General features: G+C 42.3%; 1 protein-coding gene across 3 annotated transcripts in view; it reads left to right on the top strand.

The window, feature by feature from the left end:
* The first annotated feature begins 10,636 nt into the window (after positions 1-10,636).
* UBXN2A (UBX domain protein 2A) overlaps positions 10,637-19,468 on the top strand; it is a 43,138-nt gene continuing 34,306 nt past the window's right edge. For all 3 annotated transcript variants that reach the window (XR_003794941.1, XM_029232278.1, XM_029232277.1), the window contains exon 1: positions 10,637-10,873. The gene's annotated coding sequence lies outside the window, so the exon portion shown is untranslated. The remainder of the gene's footprint in view (positions 10,874-19,468) is intronic.

Genomic DNA, 19,468 nt, shown 5'->3' with positions numbered 1-19,468 from the left:
AGCCCAACGCAGCCAAAAATAAATAAAATAAATAATTTTTTTTTAAAAACTGTATGAGCTGGCAAGATACTAAGGAATACTTAGACCACAAACTAAGTCACAGCAGGAACTCAGAAAAGCAAGCAAAGCTCTAAAGACAGCTTTCACTTTCAGTACATTTGCTCAACTCCAGTGAATTTGATCTTCTATTTCCTCTGCCTACAGGAGATAGGAAAGACAGAAGACATAGTCCAGAACCTGCTCAAGTTACAGAGTCTAACCTAATAACCCTGCAAAATCCTGGTACAAAAAAGGATACACCTAAGTATAAGGGTGAATTAGAAATCAACCAACTGGGACTTCCCTGGGGGCACAGTGGTAAAGAATCCACCTGCCATTGCAGGGGACATGGGTTCGAGCCGTAGTCCGGGAAGACCCCACATGCTGTGGAGCAACTAAGCCCATGCACCACAACTACTGAGCCTGCACTCTAGAGCCCATGCACCACAATTATTGAGCCCACGTGCCACAACTACTGAAGCCCATGCACCTAGAGCCTGTGCTCCATGACAAGAGAAGCCACCACAATTCTTAGAAGTCCGCGCACTGCAACAAAGAGTAGCCCCTGCTCGCTGCAAGTAGAGAAAGTCCACGCGCGGCAATGAGGACCCAATGCAGCCAAAAATAAATATAAATTTATAAAAAAAATGAAGAAATCAACCAACCAACCTTCCCATCACTAATCTCCAGGAAGCTGCAAGAACTGCCTTTCCCAACATTTACACTAGGAATGAGAGGGGAAAAAAAATATCCCTTAAGAATTCAAAACAACAAACGGATCCTCAGATTTACAGACTAAAGTCACCAAATCTGATAGGTATGAAAAACCTCAGGACGATAATTTAAATAGGCTTAAGTCAAAAGTGATCCTAAGCACAAAGCAAAGGCAAATGTAAACTATCTCCAAAAGAATGCAGCTTCAACAGGATATGCAAAAACTCATGAATATGACTCAGTTAAAAACAAATCATCAAAAATAGCTAAAACATACACACACAAAAAGCCAGCCAGCACAAAAGAATAGACAACAGAATGAGACCCACAATTTTATATTCAGATATGTACTATACGTCAAAGATTAGAAAATATTATTAAGTAAAAATGACAATAAATTTTAAAAGAATGAGATAGAACATATAAAAATAAAAAGATTAGGGCTTCCCTGGTGGCTCAGTGGTTGAGAGTTCGCCTGCCGATGCAGGGGACGCGAGTTTGTGCCCCGGTCCGAGAAGATACCACGTGCCGCGGAGCGGCTAGGCCTGTGAACCATGGCCGCTGAGCCTGTGCGTCCGGAGCCTGTGCTGTGCGACAGAAGAGGCCACAACAGTGAGAGGCCCACGTACCGCAAAATAAATAAATAAATAAATAAATAAAATAAATTGGGGCTTCCTTGGTGGCGCAGCGGTTGAGAGTCCGCCTGCCGATGCAGGAGACACGGGTTCGTGCCCCGGTCCGGGAAGATCCCACATGCTGCGGAGTGGCTGGGCCCATAAGCCATGACCGCTGAGCCTGCGCGTCCGGAGCCTGTGCTCCACAATGGGAGAGGCCACAACAGTGAGAGGCCCACGTACCAATAAATAAATAAATAAATAAATAAATAAAAAAGATTAGAGTTAGAGGTGAAGCATGACCTAAACAAGAAAAAAAACCAATAACTTGGACCTCATCAAATTTAAGACTTTTGCTCTGTGAATGACCCTGTAAAGATTATAAAAACCACACAACAGACTGGAAGAAAATGTTTACAGACCACATATCTCACAAAGGACTCACTTAAATATAAAAGGAACTCTCAAAATTCAGCATTAAAAAAAACAATCCAGGGCTTCCTTGGTGGTGCAGAGAGTCCGCCTGCCAATGCAGGGGACACGGGTTTGTGCCCCAGTCTGGGAAGATCCTACATGCCGCAGAGCGGCTGGGCCCGTGAGCCATGGCCGCTGAGCCTGCGCGTCCAGAGCCTGTGCTCCACAACGGGAGAGGCCACAGCAGTGAGAGGCCCGCGTACCGCAAAAAAAAAAAAAAAAATCCATTAGAAAATGAGGAAAAGATCAGAAGTTATTTCATGTAAGAGGATATATATAGATGGAAAATACGCATACTGAAAGTTTTCAGGGGTGGCGCAGTGGTTAAGACGCCACGCTCCCAATGCAGGGGGCCTGGGTTCAACCCCTGGTCAGGGAACTAGATCCCATGTGCATGCCACAACTAAGAGTTCACATGCCACAACTAAGGAGCCCGCATGCCGCAACTAAGACCGAGCACAACCAAATTAAATAAATAAATAAAATATTTGAAAAAAAGAAAGATTTCAACATCATTAACCAATAGTGAAATGCAAATTGAGACCATGATGAGTTATTATTACACACCTGTTAGAAAAACTAAAAAAAATAGTAACAATACCAAATGCTGGTGAAGAGGCAAAGAAACTGGATTATTCATTCATTGCTGGTGAGAATGCAAAATGGTACAGCAAATCCCAATCTGAAAAGCAGTTTGATGGTTTCTTAAAAATTTAAATATACACTTAACAATACAGTCCAGCTATTGCAACCCTATGTATTTATTCCAAAGAAATGAAAATTATATCCACATAAAAACCTGTAGAACATAGTTCATTGCAGCTTTATTTGTAATAGCCAAAAAAAAGTCACTCATAGGTCAAAGGTTAAACAAACTTTGGTACATCCAACACGGAATACTGTTCAACAATAAAAAGGAATTAACCAGTAATATATACAAAAATGTATGAATCTCAAAGGCATTACACTTAAGCAGACGGAAGGAAATCATATATATGACAGCATAAAACAAAATAGAAAGCAAATAATAGAGAAATTCAAAATCAAAAGTTGATTCCTGGGAGTTCCCTGGTGGTCTATTAGTTCAGATTTGTCACTTTTACTGCAGAGGCCCAAGTTCAATCCCTGGTTGGGGAAATGAGATCCCGCAAGCTGTGTGCCACGCCCAAAATAAAATAAAAAATAAAAAAGGTTCATTTCTGTAAAAAGGAAAAAAAAGAGAGAGAAAGAGAGAAAGGAAAGATAATCCACTAGCCAGACCAGTCAAAGGGGGAAAAAAAGCGAGAAGACCCAAATTACAAATTTCAAGAATGAAGTATAAACATCACTCAAGATCTTAGACTTCAAGTAGCAAACTATTTTCTTGTTGTAAATGGCCAGTTTGTAAATATCTCAGGCTTTGCAGGCCACCCATGGTGTATTTTACTCTTTGTTTTGATTTGATTTTTGGTTTTTTGCTTGTTTTTTAACAATACTTTAAAAATGTAAAAACCATTCTTAGTTCACAAATGTACATAAATAGGCCACAGACTATATATGGCCCACAGGCTGCTAATTGCCAACCTCTACTATAAACTTTAAAGGGACAACTAATAAATAATAAGGAACAAAAAGTTATTTTAAAAAAGAAAATAATAATAATAAGGAACCACTTAACTTTATGCCAGTAAGTTCCAAAACATAGGTAAAGTAGACAAATTACCTGAAATAAAACTAATTACTAAAGTTCACTCATAAAGAAATAGATAACCTGAATACCCATATTATTAATTAAAGGAATTAAATATGTTATTAAATACTATTCCACAAATGTTACACCAGTCCCAGATGACTTCACTGGTGAATTCTATCCAATATGTAAGGAAAAACAATACCAGTTTTATCCTAACCCTAACCCTGATTCTTTTGGAATATAGAAGAAATATTTCTCAATTCACTTACAAAGTCAGCATAACCCTTATATTAAAACCAATAGCATAAAATAAACCCACAAACTAATTATTATACATATATAAAAAGAGACAAAAAAATTCCTTAACAAAATATTATGAAATCAAATCCATGAATATATAAAAAGACTGATAAATCATGACCAAGTGGGATTTACCCCAGGAACACAAGATTGGTTAAACATTTGAAACTGAAATAATCAGTGTAATTCACCATATCAACACAATAAAGAAGAAAAACCATAAGGTCATCTGAGTAGATCTAAAAAAACATTTAACATATTCAACATCTATTTGTGATTTTAGCAAACTCAATAAAGTAGGAATAGAAGGTAACTTCCTCAGCCTTATAAAGAGCACCACAGGGACTTCCCTGGTGGTCCAGTGGTAAAGAATCCTCCTTACAATGCAGGGGACGTGGGTTCGGTCCCTGATCAGGGAACTAAGATCCCACATGCTGCAGGGCAACCAAGGCTGCGCGCCACAACTACTGAGCTCGCACACCTCAACTAGAGAGCCTGCGTGCCACAAACTACAGAGTGCACGCACCCTGGAGCCTGTATGCCACAACTAGAGAGAAACCCGCATGCCACAATGAAAAATCCCGCATGCCTCAACGCAGGTCCTGCGTGCTGCAACTAAGACCCGACACGGCCAAAAATAAAAAATAATTAAAAAAAAAAATCCTATATCCAGCATCATAATAAATGGTGAAATTGATTTCTTTCCCCCTAATTTCAAGAACAAGGCAAGGATGTCTGCTCTAATCATTTCTATTCAACACTGGACTGAAAGTCCTAGGCAATGCAATAGTAAAGAAAAGTAAATAAAAGGTATATAATTTGGAAATGAAGAAGGAACTATTATGTCCTATGATAATCTCATGGGAAATCTTAAAAACAATAATAATAAATAAATAAACTAGTAGGTCTAATATGTGATAAAGTTTAGCAAAGTCACAAGGCATCAATTTATAAAAAATTTATTTCTGTACAGTTGTAATGAACAATATGTAATCTATATACTGAAAACTAAAAAACACTGCTAAGGAAAAAAAGGAAGATCTAAATAAGTGGAGAGATTTACCAGATGACTTAATATTGTTAGGATGAAAATTATTATCCCCAAATTGATCAACAGATCCAAGCCAATCCCAGTCGAAATCCCAGCAGACATTTTGTAGAAATTGAGAAACTGAATCATCACCTAAGCAATCAGGAAAAGACAAAAATAGAGAACTTAACACTACTTCATTTTAAGTCTTACAACAAAGGTATAATAATATAGTGTAGATATATAATCAAAGAGCTCAATGGAAAAGAATAGAGTCCAGAAAGAAACTCACATATATGGTTAATTGATTTTTGCAAAGAGGACAAGGTAATTAATAGAGAAAGGATAGCCTATTCAATTAATGATTCTACAATAGAAAAACTGTATATCCCTGTGGCAAGGGAGGGGGGGAAGCCTTGACCATTACCTCATTCTATGTAGAAAGAATAACTCCAAATTGATCACACACTTAAACACAAGGCCAAAACTATAATTTTTTTACAATAAAACCTACCTTGGGGCTTCCCTGGTGGCGCAGTGGTTGAGAGTCCCCCTGCCGATGCAGGGGACACAGGTTCGTGCCCGGTCCGGGAAGATCCCACATGCCGTGGAGCAGCTGGGCCCGTGAACCATGGCCGCTGGGCCTGCGCGTCCGGAGCCTGTGCTGGGCAACGGGAGAGGACACAACAGTGAGAGCTCCGCGTACCGCAAAAAAAAAAAAAAAAGGTAAAAAAACAAACCAAACCAAAACAATAACAAAAACCCTACAGTATTTTGATTATTGTTCTATTGTTAACAGAAGTCAAAAAATAGATCAGCAGAACAGAACACAGGCCCAGAATACAGGGCCCAGAACAGTCCTCAGCATTGATGGGGATTTGGTATATAAGGTAGCATTCCAAATTTGTAAGAAAAAAAGGGACTATTTGTTAATGGTCTTGGGACCATGAGCTCTATCTATTAGATATTACACCAGATAAGTATACCTAGATCTAAGTCCAAGATGTCAACTTGTTCTTTAATAAGCAAGATGGAAGGGCATTAAAATAGATCATTCACTGAATATAGTTAAGCAGATTAAAATAGAAGGTTAACTACAGATGTACTAATACCCCCTTCTCAGATGCCCAACTAAAAGATTAATAGGAAACCAATAAACAGATTTGCACTGAAAAAAATCAATCAATGTAATACACTAAATTAATAGAATGAAGAAAAGAAAACACATGATCATCTCAATTGACACAGAAAAGTATTTGACAAAATCCAAGAAACTTTCATGATAAAAACACTCAACAAACTATGACTAGAAGGGAGTTTCTTCAACATGAGAAAGGGCAATCATACTCAATGGTGAAAGGTTAAAAGCTTTCCCCTTAAGATTATGAATAAGACAAGGAAGCCCACTTTTGCCGTTTCTATTCAAAATTATATGGGAAGTTCTAGCCAGAATAATTAGGCAAAAATTTTAAATAAATAAATGCCATCCAAATTAGAAAGGAAGAAGTAAAACTATCTCTATTCACAGATGATGTGATCTTGTATGTACAAAATACTACAGAATCTATCTTAAATTTTTATTTGTTTTATTTTTTGGCCATGCTGCACGGCTTGCAGGATCTTAGTTCGCTGACCAGGGATTGAACCCGGGCCCCAGGCAGTGAAAACGTGGAGTCCTAATCACTGGACTGCCAGCGTATTCCCAAGAATCTATTTTTTAAAACCCACACAACTATCAGAGCTAATAAATGAATTCAGCAAAGATGCTGTATACAAGATCAACCCACAAAAATCAGTGGTATACACTAATGATGAAAAATCCCAAAGGAAATTAAGAAAGCAATTCCTTTCAGAACAGCATCAATAAAAATAAAATACTTAGGAATAAATTTAACCACGGAGGTACAAGACTTGTACACTGAAAACTACAAAACAAAGAAGACAAGTAAATGGAAAGATGTCCATATTCATGGTTTGAAAAAACTTAACACTGTTAAGATGTCAATACTCGAATTGCTCTACCAATTCAAAGCAATTCCTACTAAAATTCTTTTTTTTTTTTTTTACAGAAAAGAAAGAGCTGGTCTTAAATTGCAAGGGACCTGGAATAACCAAAACAATTTTTAAAAAGAACAAAGTTGGAGGACTCACACTTCCTGATTTAAAAACCTACTATAAAGCTACAGTAATTAAAACATTATGGGGGGCTTCCCTGGTGGCACAGTGGTTGAGAATCTGCCTGCTAATGCAGGGGACACGGGTCCGAGCCCTGATCTGGGAGGATCCCACATGCCACAGAGCAACTAGGCCCGTGAGCCACAACTACTGAGCCTGCGCGTCTGGAGCCTGTGCTCCGCGACAAGAGAGGCTGCGATAGTGAGAGGCCCGCACACCGTGATGAAGAGTGGCCCCCGCTTGCCACAACTAGAGAAAGCCGTCGCACAGAAACGAAGACCCAACACAGCAAAAATAAATAAATAAATTACTAAACTCCTACCCCCAACATCTTAAAAAAAACAAAAACATTATGGTACTGTAAGCAGCTCTTTGCAGGAGATCACCCTCAGCAGAAAGCCCCTTTTCTTGTCATTTTAGCAAAGTTATAGTATAACTAATTTTTAACCCCCATGCTCTACTCATCTCTGGCCCACACACACCTTTCAAATCTTTTAATCACACAATACTTTGCCTAACTTGTCAGTTCTTTCCATAGATCAAAGAAGTCGAAATGAAGAATAAGTAATTAACAGATGACCAAATCTCTCCCCTAGCTTCCCCTTCAGTAATCTCCCGCACAAACTGTGTGACCAAACTGAGTGAACCAAACTGTATAACATCTAGAGGAAGATCACAGGAAGTCAACGAGCCTGCAGGCAGGTGGGGGATGGCAACGACTCTGACCCCATATCGCAATGATTAACTGAGATTACTTCCCTCCTTCCCTTTAAAACTTTCATGGCTGAGCAGAATTTTCGGAGGTGGTTTTTGGGGGACCTTGAGTCCACCATCACCCCAGATTGCCAGCATTCTGATTTTTGTTTTAATAAATTCATTTATTATTTATTTATTTTATTGTTGGTTGCATTGGGTCTTCATTATTGCACGCAGGCTTTCTCTAGTTGCGGTGAGTGGGGCTACTCTTTGTTGTGGTGCGTGGGCTTCTCATTGCAGTGGCTTCTCTTGTTGAGGAGCACAGGCTCTAGGCATGCAGGCTTCAGTAGTTGTGGCACGTGTGCTCAGTAGTTGTGGCTCACGGGCTCTAGAGCGCAGGATCAGTACTTGTGGCTCTCGGGCTTAGTTGCTCCATGGCATGTGGAATTTTCGCGGACCAGGGCTCAAACCCGTGTCCCCTGAATTGGCAGGCGGATTCCTAACCACTGTGCCACCAGGGAAGTGCCCAGCATTCTGATTAGAGGTACCTTTCCTTTGCTACCTGTAAGGCCAATTGGCCCGAGGCAGGGGAACGCAATCAGACTCACAGGTTGCATCAGACCGAAACTTTCCGGACCACCCACTTCCAGAAACTGACCTGGAGACTTTCCGGACCACCCAGTTCTAGGAACTGACCTGGGGACTTTCCACCTGGAGCAGCCTTCCCGCCTTTCGAGGGGCGAGACTAACGATCCCAAGACGGATGCAACCGGCACTGGATATTGCCACGATACCCGAAGAGACCACCAAATAAGGAATAACCTGCGCCCTCCCGGATTCACCACACCCCTTTCCCTTCTTCCCCTATAAATTCTGCCCAAACCCTTGCCCGGGCGCGACTTCTCTGGCCCCTCTCTCTCGGACCAGTGAACCTCGCCCGGGAGCGAGCCCAAATAAAGCTTGTTTAAGCTCTCCTCCGTTTCTTGGTGCCGTTCCTTACACTACCAACATTTGTGAGTATGTAACTGACTTTGTAAGCGGCAAGCAGCAGAACCCCCACTGGATAACAGCACTGGTGTAAGGACAGATATATAGATAAATGGAACAGAATTTTGAGTCCAGAAATAAACCAACATATCTAGGGTCAGTTGATTTTTGACCAGGGAAGAGTCCTCTCTTTATCAAATGGTCCTGGGACAAAAAAGAACAGGAAAAAGAAGAGGCCTCACATCAAGGCCATTCATAGAAAAGTCTCTTTGCCCTAAGGAATCAAAGTAACTCCTTACCAGTGGCTTCAACAGACAAGATTTCTGGAGAACTGGTTTGAAGCTGAACTCACCACGGGATCCCAGAATTGCTCTCGTAAAGAAGAGTTCAAAAGACTCAGAGGGTGCCTTTACCTGTGTGGGGATGGCAGGGGCCTGTAGGTGAGGCCCAGTATCAATCTGAATTCCAGCACTAAAAACTATCAAGTAAAAGGGAGATGGGCTCTGTGCGATGACCTAGAGGGGTAGGATAGGGAGGCTGGAAAGGAGGCGATATGGGGACATGTGTATGCATATGGCTGATTTCCTTTGTTGTGCAACAGAAACTAACACAGTATTGTGAAGCAATTATACTCCAAGATTTATTTTTTAAAAAAAAGGAAAAAAGGAAGAAAAAGATAGAGAGGGAGAGAGATAGAAAGGGAGAGAGAGAGATAGAGACAGAAAGAAATAGGAAGGAAGGGAGGGAGGGAGGAACAAAGGAACAAAGGATGTACCTTTCACTGAACTGCCTAACCCAGTAGAATATTCCTGCTGTAACAAATGTCCCTTAGTTTAAAATAATAAATGTTTTGCCCAAGTATTTATGTAAAAAAAAAAACTGTCACGTAAAAACAAATATGAAATAGAGATTATATTTGAAAGGATTATTGGGGGGAGGGGGAAGACTACTGAAATAAGGCTGGAGGACAATTGCAATGGGGAGAATGTTCAATTGTCAAAAAAAAAAATCCTGGATTTAGATAAAGAGAGACTTTATTGGAAAGGTTTATTCCAAGAAGAGGAAAAGGAACTACTGCAATGGGGTTTGGGGGATGAGGCAACAACCATCGCTACAGGGCAAGGCTATGACCGTGAAGTCTGCAACTGTCTCCAAGGTCGGACAGAAAATGGCCCATCTTGTATAGGGAGGAGCGAACAAAGGCTACAAAGAACTGGGTGTGGGGCACAGTGGAATGGGTGGGTGGAGGTGGCAGTGATCGCGTGGCAGATCAGAGTGGTTTACATGGAGGTCAGCCTATTTTTCAGGAGTGATGGTGAAGGAGAGCTTGTACGCTGGATCAGGATGAGGGTGGGTCAAAGTTTAGGAGCCTGGAGGAAGGAGAGAAGCTTAAGTTTGGCCAAAACAAGGTAGCTGGTATTTTGTCCAGATTGGTCAGTGAGAACAATAAGTAAAGCTAATCATTTATGAGGCAAAAAAAAAAAAAAGGGGCATTTGGAGGGTCTATGTCTGACCTTGTCATAGGTAAGCAAGGGGGCATCCCTGAGTCTTATCTAAACCACGTGGGGAAGGGTGGTTTCTTCCTTGCTGTCAGCCCTTTCAGGGGCATGAAAGGATGGGAGAATTTTTTTTTTAACCTTCGCTTTCCAGAATCACAGGTCTCAGGTGAAGTTCAACATGGTCAGAATGCAGGTAAATTTCTCCACGGATTCAATCAGCGGCTGACGACGTACGGAGGTAAGTTGATGGTGGGTTCTCAGGTGGGTAGCTCTCTGCATTTTCCGCGTCGGGTGAAGAGGCAAGGAGCAGCAGCGCCCACGGGAAGAAAGAGGCGGCCGCCATTCGCGCGGGTAACGCTGCGGCCCGAAGCGGCCGGCGCCGCCAGCCCCGCCCCCGCGCGCCCCCGCGCGCCCCCCGAGGCCCCGCGCGCGCTCTCGGGTCTGCGCAGAGCCGGCCTCGGCGCGTCCTCGGCGCCGGGCGGCAGTGACCGAGGGAGGCGCACAGGGTCGCAGCGGCACGGCAGCCGAGCTTGAGGGGGTCTGGGGACAGTAGTGCTCCCAGTGCGAGGGGCGGCGGCGCGGCGGCGGCGGCGCCCGCGGTCCCTGAGCAAATTGAGGACGAGGCCGCGAGGCGACGGCGCGGCGGGGCCCCCTCCAGCGGCCGCGCCCGGAGGTGAGTTTCCTGGGGCCGCGCCGCGCTCCGCTGGGCCGGCCGCCGGGGGTGGGCGGGCGTTTCCCGGGCGGGGCGGTGGCGGTCGTTGGGTCGGGCCGAGTCGCCGCACCCGGTCTTTGTCTCGGTTTTGGTGCTCGCGTCTGTGACCCCGAAAGGGCACAGTCGCGCGACGGCCGGGGCGGGACTCCTGGTCAGCGCAGGTGAGGCGCGGCTTTGGGCCCGCTGACTGCGCTGCTTTCCCGAGCGGCGGCCTCCGGGAAAGCGCCACGGTGGTTTTCTCTCTCTGCGAGCGCTCGGAAACTTCGAGTTCTCTATTCTCAAAATGCAGAAGTGCAGTACAGAAATCCAGAGCATGTCTGTTTGGGGTGGACATTTCTTCGGTAACTTCATTAGCTGCCTCCCGCAACTCACTTTTGTAGGCTAGATGGTCTCTGTTTTCATATTTAATTTCTTTTTTTCTGTGTCCGATTTTTATTTGCAGTTCGTTACTTGTTAGCAATGACGAACGTTAGTGTGGCATCCAGCGTTGCTTCCTTCGTACTTTTTCGAGATCACAGAAAGTAAAGACAGGTGGGACTTCCCTGGAGGTCCAGTGGTTAAGATTCCGCGCTTCCCTTTCAGGGGCGCGGGTTCCTCCCCTAGTCGGGGGAACTAACATCCCGCATGCCGAAAGGCGACCAAAAAAATAAATTTAAAAGAAGTAATAATAGGGCTTCCCTGGTGGCGCAGTGGTTGAGAGTCCGCCTGCCAATGCAGGGGACACGGGTTCGTGCCCCGGTCCGGGAAGATCCCACGTGCCGCGGAGCGGCTGGGCCCGTGAGCCAGGGCCGCTGAGCCTGCGCGTCCGGAGCCTGTGCTCCGCAACGGGAGAGGCCACAACAGGGGGAGGCCCGCGTACCGCAAAAAAAAAAAAAAAGAAAATAATAAAGATAGGAAATTGACAGTCTGTGTTTATGTCAATGTGGAATTGTAAAGTGTGACAGATTGTATAAGCGACGTGAAAAACAGCTTCTTCACTTCATAGTCATAGCTCAAGTGTGTTTTTGGACTGTTGATAAGGTTTTTAATTATATTGATACTTTAGTTTTAATGGGAAACTCTTTAAAAGTTGATGTTGTGTCTTCTATGTAAATATGCTGAAAGTCATATTGATTTAAAAAGCAGTTAAATCCAGTGAATGTTGAGCACGTAAGTGTAACACTGAAGTTAGAGCGAGGCACTGATGGAATCCAAAAATGAATAAGAATTGTGTGCAGGATGGCGGGAGTGATTAAGCACACAAACAGTGATGCAAGGCAAAAACTACAACGCGTTGAGCACTGACTCTTAGCCCTGCGTGTGGAAAATACTTTACATGCATACTTTAATTACTTAATATTTAATGTTAATTACCTAGTTTATCATCTGAGTGTTTCTAGTACCTGTTGTGTGCTGAGTACTAACGATATGATGGTGACCATTATAGGTTTTTGCCTTTAAAGACTTTACATTGTCATTGGAGGACACAAGTAACCACACAAGTGAATGCCAGTCTACTTAGAGAGAAGCTAAAAAGGAAGAATGTAGGGTGTTGTGAGAGCGTATAATTGGGGTACATATCCCAGCTGAAGAAATCAGTTAAAGTTTCCCTAGGAAAGTAATCTTTGCACTCAAGTTATTACGGGTAAGTAGGAATTAGGTGAAGGTGACTCCCAAGTGAGGGAAGAAAGGTCCGGGTAAAGGAAATCCGTTCCACAGAGGCTTGGGAAGGTTTTGGGAACTGAAGGTCAGAGCAGTTGGAAAGAGTGTGGAAAGCGAAAGGGGGCTGTGGTTAGGGCCCCAGAGATGATGTGGGGCCTTTTAAACAATGTTAAGGATTTAGGACCAGCTTTTTCTTTTCTTTCTCTAAACTTTTATAGGGAAGTTTTCAAACCACTCAAATGTAGTGAGAGGACATTGCAGTGAACTCCCCTGTCATGTTATCCAAAGGATTTAGACCTTATTTGAAGAGTAGTGGAAGGTCCCTGAAAGATTTTAAGCAAGGAAGTCACACAGTCAAATTTGTATCTTAATCAAAAAGGTCACCCTGACTCCTGTGTAGACACTGAATTGAATGGGGACAAGAATGGATGTGGGGAAACCACCCAGAGATGGTCGCTGGGACTAGGTTTGTGGCTGTGATGGTGGGGGAAATTCTAATGTAACAGGGAAGAGCCAAATTGGACTCCATGTTGGATCCGTTTCTGTAACCTTTGCTTTCTGCTGCTTTTGTTAACTAAAAGGATAGTGTGTATACATAACGCCCTGCCTGGGGGAACCCTGCCCCTCTGCCTGAAGGTTAAACCAAAGTGACTTTGTTCAGGGAAACATCTGGACCCTGTTCCACCTGTGGATGGCCACAAGAAAGAAGAAATTAACACATCCTCTCCTCCAGGCTGGCCATTCCAGGGGATATTTGCAAAACTTATGGCTTTTTTACTTTACTTCCTCATCTCCTCCCCCTCTCTGTGCTATAAAAGAAACTGGCATCCACACCCCTGGAAGATGGTTTTTCAGAGACATTTATCTGCCACCTTCTTGGTCTTCCGGCTTTCCGAATAAAGTCGTGTTCCTTGCCTCAGCACCTCGTCTCCGATTTTGGCCAGTTGTGTGGCAAGCAGAGCGAGCTTGGACTCAGTAACACCAAGAGTACATAACTGATCTCTCCTTGCTGTGTTAGCAATTATATATTCATGCCTTTTGGAGGAATTATGGAAGGTTTTCTTGAGATTGTATTTGAGATGGGTTTTGCAAGGTAAATAACATTTCAGTATGGATCCCATTCTGAAATGCGAACATCTTGGTGTCAAGAGGATGGCTGACTCAGCAACCTTAACAGTTTCTGCAGAAGTTTCACCTTCTAGGATTTTCTCATTTAAATTACTTTTGTCACTATCACTTTGGTCTTTGGGAGCATATAACTCCCTTATTAACAATTTTTTCTAGAAGACAACAAAAATGTATTTTCTTCATTACTGCAATTACAGCTAAGATAAGCTGAAACTTCCCAAAAGATTTCATTTTTTTGTTGTATACATAATAGTTAATAAACTAGAATTCACAAAATATACAAATAAACTGTCTTTTAAAGTGTTTGATCTGATGCTCCCATAGTTTGCTCTTGGAAGCCTAATCCTATTCCATAGAAGATGTAACTGAAAGGTGATCCAATGGTTTCTTTAAAGAGAAACTTCAGCTTCTACATAGCAGGCCTAGTGGCATAATATCTTGATGTAAATCCATAATCTTAAAGAAAATAGCCCATAGTGTATGTTTATAAAAATAAGTAAAATTTGTAATATGCAAGTTTTTCTTTCAAATTCTAATGTATACATTTAAAAGACTACATTTCTTAGTAGTCTAAATCTATTTTGACTGAATTTTCCTTTCAGTCGATCGATATGTTCCAAAAAGCTCAGTCTACTCTGGTTCCTGACTGATTTTATTACTGCAGTTGTTGGGAGTAAGTGAGATAATATTGGAGAAGATGTTGAGTAAACTGATGTACAGTACAAATGTAAGATGGTAGTGGTACTGATTAGAAGTAAACTGAAGCAAAATGAAGGAAATTCTGTTCATCAGTCCATTCTGATGCCCAGCCTCATACTGGTAACTAAGATATTTGTCAGATGGCTTCTTTATTCTCTACATACAGTACACGACGACTTAGGTTCGTTCGTGTCACATGACTGATGATTGTAAACACTCAATAGATATAAATTTTACATGGTCCATTTCCATATTACTGATTTATGGTAGGAAATACCTAAAATAATGGTGACTTTATGTCCATTATAGAATGAGTTTTTACTTCATAATTCTATGCCAAGGATAAACATTCAGTATGTTTTTCCTTGTTAGTCTGTAAACTCCCTGGTGATAGATACTGTGTCTGTCCTATTGACTCTCCTATCATTAGTTCTAAACCAGTGCTTTATACACAGTGGTGGGAGGTTCAGTAAATATACAAATGTTGTTTAATTAGTGAAATCAAAAGTAAAATTTCATAGCCATGTCAAAATTAAAACTTTTTTAAAATTATTATTAAAAAAATTTTTTTTAGTTCTTTTTTTGAGTTTTTATTTATTTTCCTTAAATTTTTTCTGGCTGCGTCAGGTCTTAGTTGTGGCACACGGGATCTTTGTTGAGGCATGTGGGATCCTTTTCGATACAGCGCAGGTCTGCTCAGGTTTCTCTCTAGTTGCAGCACACGGGCTTCTCTCCGGTTATGGCATGCAGGTTTTCTCTCTCTGGTTGTGGCGCACAGGCTGCAGGGCATGTGGGCTCTCTCATTGAGATGCACGAGCACAGTAGTGGCACGTGGGCTTAGTTGCCTCACGGCATGTGGGATCTTAGTTTCCTGACAAGGGATTGAACCCACGTCCCCTGCATTGGAAGGCAGATTCTCTACCACTGGACCACCAGGGAAGTCCCCAAGTTAAAACTTTTGAGACTTAAGTCTGAAGGTGTTTTCTTACCATAAGTCCTTGTAACAGAGGTTATGATTGTGGTCTGGGAAAAGAGAAGGGAGCATAACATTATTGTATTTTCATTATTGTATTTCTTTTGTTCTCAAAACAACCTTCTTAGGAGGATAATTATTTCCAAGTTACAAGTTAGGCAACTAGGACTTAGAGAAGTTAAATAACAACACTTAAGCTCAAAAATGATGTAGCCACAAAAAAAACCAAACAAACAAAAAAAATGATGTAGCCAGTGTTCCAGTACAGGATACTTTGGATCCAGGGTCTGTTCTTCATTCTCTTTTGCTGTCATGAAACAAGTAAAAACAATTATCAGTAGCTTATAACTACGAAATGATGAAAAACATTAGTAATTTGCTAGAGAACAATAACCTATTAACAGGAAACATAGTGAGATACTCTAAGGATGGCTAGTCCTTGTTTTGCACTTGCTAAGCACTACGGAAGAAACAGGAAATGTGTAAGTTGTGATACCTGTCTTCAAGGATCTTGGATCTAGTAGAGCTAAAAGAAACAATAGTAAATAATATCAGACAATATGATTTAAATGCCAGAAATCTAAATGCTTTAGGAGAGGATTACAAATAAGGGTTTACTATTTCACCTTTACAGTAGAAGTAGATCTTGAGCTGGGACTTGAAGGATAATTTAGATTTGAATGCCTAGAAGTGAGGCTGGAGATAGATGGGCTCCAGGCTAGGCATTTACAACTGGCCTCCTGTTCACACCTCCTGGGGTGAGAAGAAGATGGGCTCCAAGCTGGATATTCATTACCAGCCCCATGTTTACACTTCCTGAAGCAAGAGACAAACGGGCTCCAGGACTACATATTTATGACCGGACTCCTGTCTATATTTCAAGATCTGCACCTCGTTATAAAAATCAGCAACAGGAATAGGGTAAATAACCAGATATTCGGCATTTTTATGGCAGGGACAGAGTGGGACTAAACCCTATTAAAGGATCAAGAGGTCATACACTTCCCATCCTTGGGACAAGGGAGACATTACGCATGTGCAAAAGCCTTCATGGGGTCAAAAAGGCAGGGGATGCCAGACCATAGTAAGTCCTGCTGTCTCCTCCCAGAGGCCTTCTCGGTGGGCTCCACCTTAACTTAGGGGTGCGTGCGCACCCAGGGAAGGGTCCAGAAGCAAATTAGGCATGGGGTCAAAACACTACTATTGGTCAAAAGAAGACAAAGACCTGGAAGACTGCCCCCTTATAAAGGATTTAAACTTCCCGAGGGCGCGACTCTTCTCTGAGTTTGCCCATGCGTCTTTCCGCATGTACTTTGTTTTTCCAATAAACTTTTTGCTTTTCTCTTTACCTTTTGCTTCCTTGCCTGAATTCTTTCCTGACAAGACAGGTAAGAAACAGGGACCCAGGCCCTAGCTGCTGGCCCTTGTGGTCCAGTGGTTAGGACTCCCTGTCCCAGAACTAAGATCTTGCTTCCTGCTACTGCTTGCTGCAAGCTGCCGCTTACTGCTGCCTGTGTCCAAAATCAGAAGGGTGGTTACAGTGTGAACAAAGAAGTGGAATGAACATGTTATGTTTATGAGACAGTCAGGATCATATCTAAACTAAAGGATTATTTTAGAGTAGTTGAAAATAATGTTGGAAAACTGTCAACTGAAAAGCAAACAGCACCACCAGAATGTAATGTCCACAGGGGCTGGGATCTATTTTATTCAGTATGTATCCCAAGCACCACCTAGAATCATGCCTGGTATATAGTAGGAGCTGAATAAATATACATTTTATATATATATATATATATTTTTTTTTTTTTTTCGGTACGCGGGCCTCTCACTGTTGTGGCCTCTCCCGTTGTGGGGCACAGGCTCCGGACACGCAGGCTCAGCAGCCATGGCTCACGGGCCTAGCTGCTCCGCGGCATGTGGGATCCTCCCACAGACTGGGGCACGAACCCGTGTCCCCTGCGTCGGCAGGCGGACTCTCAACCACTACGCCACCAGGGAAGCCCCATTTTTAATATTTTAAACAACTTTATTTAGGTATAATTAATTCGCAGTAAGATACACATATTTGACATACCATGTAATATTTTAAAATGAAGTAGTATTTCACTATCTATTACTGGTTCTTAAATAAAAAAGAAGCAAATAAGTCAAAAGATAAACTTTTCTGAAATCTGGGACTTCCCTGGAGATCAGTGGTTAAGACTCTGAGTTCCCAATGCAGGGAGCACAGGCTCCATCCCTGGTCTGGGAAATAAGATCCCACATGCATCGAGGTGCAACCTTAAAAAACAAAAAAAAAGCTTTTGAAATCTGAATAGTTGGGATGGGTGTTTATATTTTTCTATTCTTCTGTGTGTGTTTGAAAGGGAAGTGTTTTTTTTTTTTTTTTTTTTTTTGCGGTACGCGGGCCTCACACTGCCGTGGCCTCTCCCATCATGGAGCACAGGCTCTGGACGCGCAGGCCCAGCGGCCATGGCCAACGGGCCCAGCCGCTCCGCGGCATGCAGGATCCTCCCGGACCGGGGCACGAACCCACGTCCCCTGCATCGGCAGATGGACTCCCAACCACTGCGCCACCAGGGAAGCCCCTATTTTTTATTTTTATTTTTTTGGCCGCACTGTGCAGCTTGTGGGATCTTAGTTCCCTGACCAGGGATTGAACCTGGGCCCACATCAGTGAAAGTGCCGAGTCCTAACCACTGGACTGCCAGGGAATTCCCAAAAAGGAAGTAATTCTTAAAGTGAAGCAATTAAATAGTTTTAGAAATATGAGATTTGAAGGACAAGGTCTTAGGAGAAAACCATGAAATTCTGGCTTTCTGAATATACTTTCGGTTGGTTTTCTGGTTTTTAAATTTTTTAAAAATCAAAACAATATATAGTTTAAAAGGCAAATATGTAGTGTCAGAAGACTTAAAACTAAAAGTGCTCCCAGTCCGTTTCCCTAAAGACAACTGCTTTGAACTCATAGCTGTTTCTTATGTAATTTACAGCCGTATTTCTGAACAGTATGTGTTTTGAGTTATTAATTTTGAACATTGCGTTTTGTATTGCTCTTAGGATAGATAACTGTTTTAGCTCGATTATGCTGTCAGCTACAAATTGGCATTTTCCATCGGCACTTGCCATCTACCTCTACAAGGATTAAATCATGGCCACTGCAGCTGCAGATTTTCAACGCCCCCTGAAAGGAGTTCAGGGTAGAGACCAGAAATGAGGCACTCTGTGCTCCAGGAAAAACTGGCAGAACAGGTCTTCAGATAGTTAGGTATTTTCAGGAGCTGATTTTATGAGCCCAATTCTTGTTATCTCCTAATATCTAGAAAAACACTAAAATCCTTCATGGTGACATCTAATCTTCGTGACTAGCAGAAACCTTCCACAAAAAAGTCTGTGCTGGATTGCATATACTCCCCCTTCACCAAAATCACATATATACTGACATTCCCCCCCTATCTCTTTGGAGCAGTTTCTCAGAGCTACCTGGGATGCTGTCTCCTGGGCTGCAGTCCTTATTTTGCCCCAAATAAAACTTAACTCAAAGCTCTCGGGCTTCTCTGGTGGCGCAGTGGTTGTGAGTCCGCCTGCCGATGCAGGGGAGGCGGGTTCTTGCCCCGGTCTGGGAAGATCCCACATGCCGTGGAGCGGCTGGGCCCGTGAGCCATGGCCGCTGAGCCTGCGCGTCCGGAACCTGTGCTCTGCAACGGGAGAGGCCACAGCAGTGAGAGGCCCGTGTACCGCAAAAAAAAAAAAAAAAAAGACAAACTCTAACATTGTGCGTTTTTTTAAGTCGACAATGCTTATCCCCTTTTCCTTTTCACATTCTTTTAATGGCTTTAGCTAAGTTTTTTCCATACCAGAAACAAATATATACACTATTTTTTTTCCATTTGGACCTCAGATTTATCCTTGGCCCAAAGATGACATAATTATATTTATCTAATAAATGTAATAAGCACTTGCAAACTCAAAAGGACATTGACAGTGCTGTATCTTATATTTAACAATCAGCTTTAATGGTTGCATTTTTAAAGCATACAGTTTATCTAATTGTGTAACCCATTTAAGATGTTATACATTTTTGATATTTAAAAAAATATCTCCCCCCTTCT

Source organism: Monodon monoceros, unplaced genomic scaffold, assembly GCF_005190385.1.
Source record: "Monodon monoceros isolate NGI ecotype Baffin Bay Population unplaced genomic scaffold, NGI_Narwhal_1 Super_Scaffold_19, whole genome shotgun sequence".
Taxonomy (NCBI): Eukaryota; Metazoa; Chordata; class Mammalia; order Artiodactyla; family Monodontidae; genus Monodon; species Monodon monoceros.
This window is presented reverse-complemented; position numbering and strand designations above follow the sequence as displayed.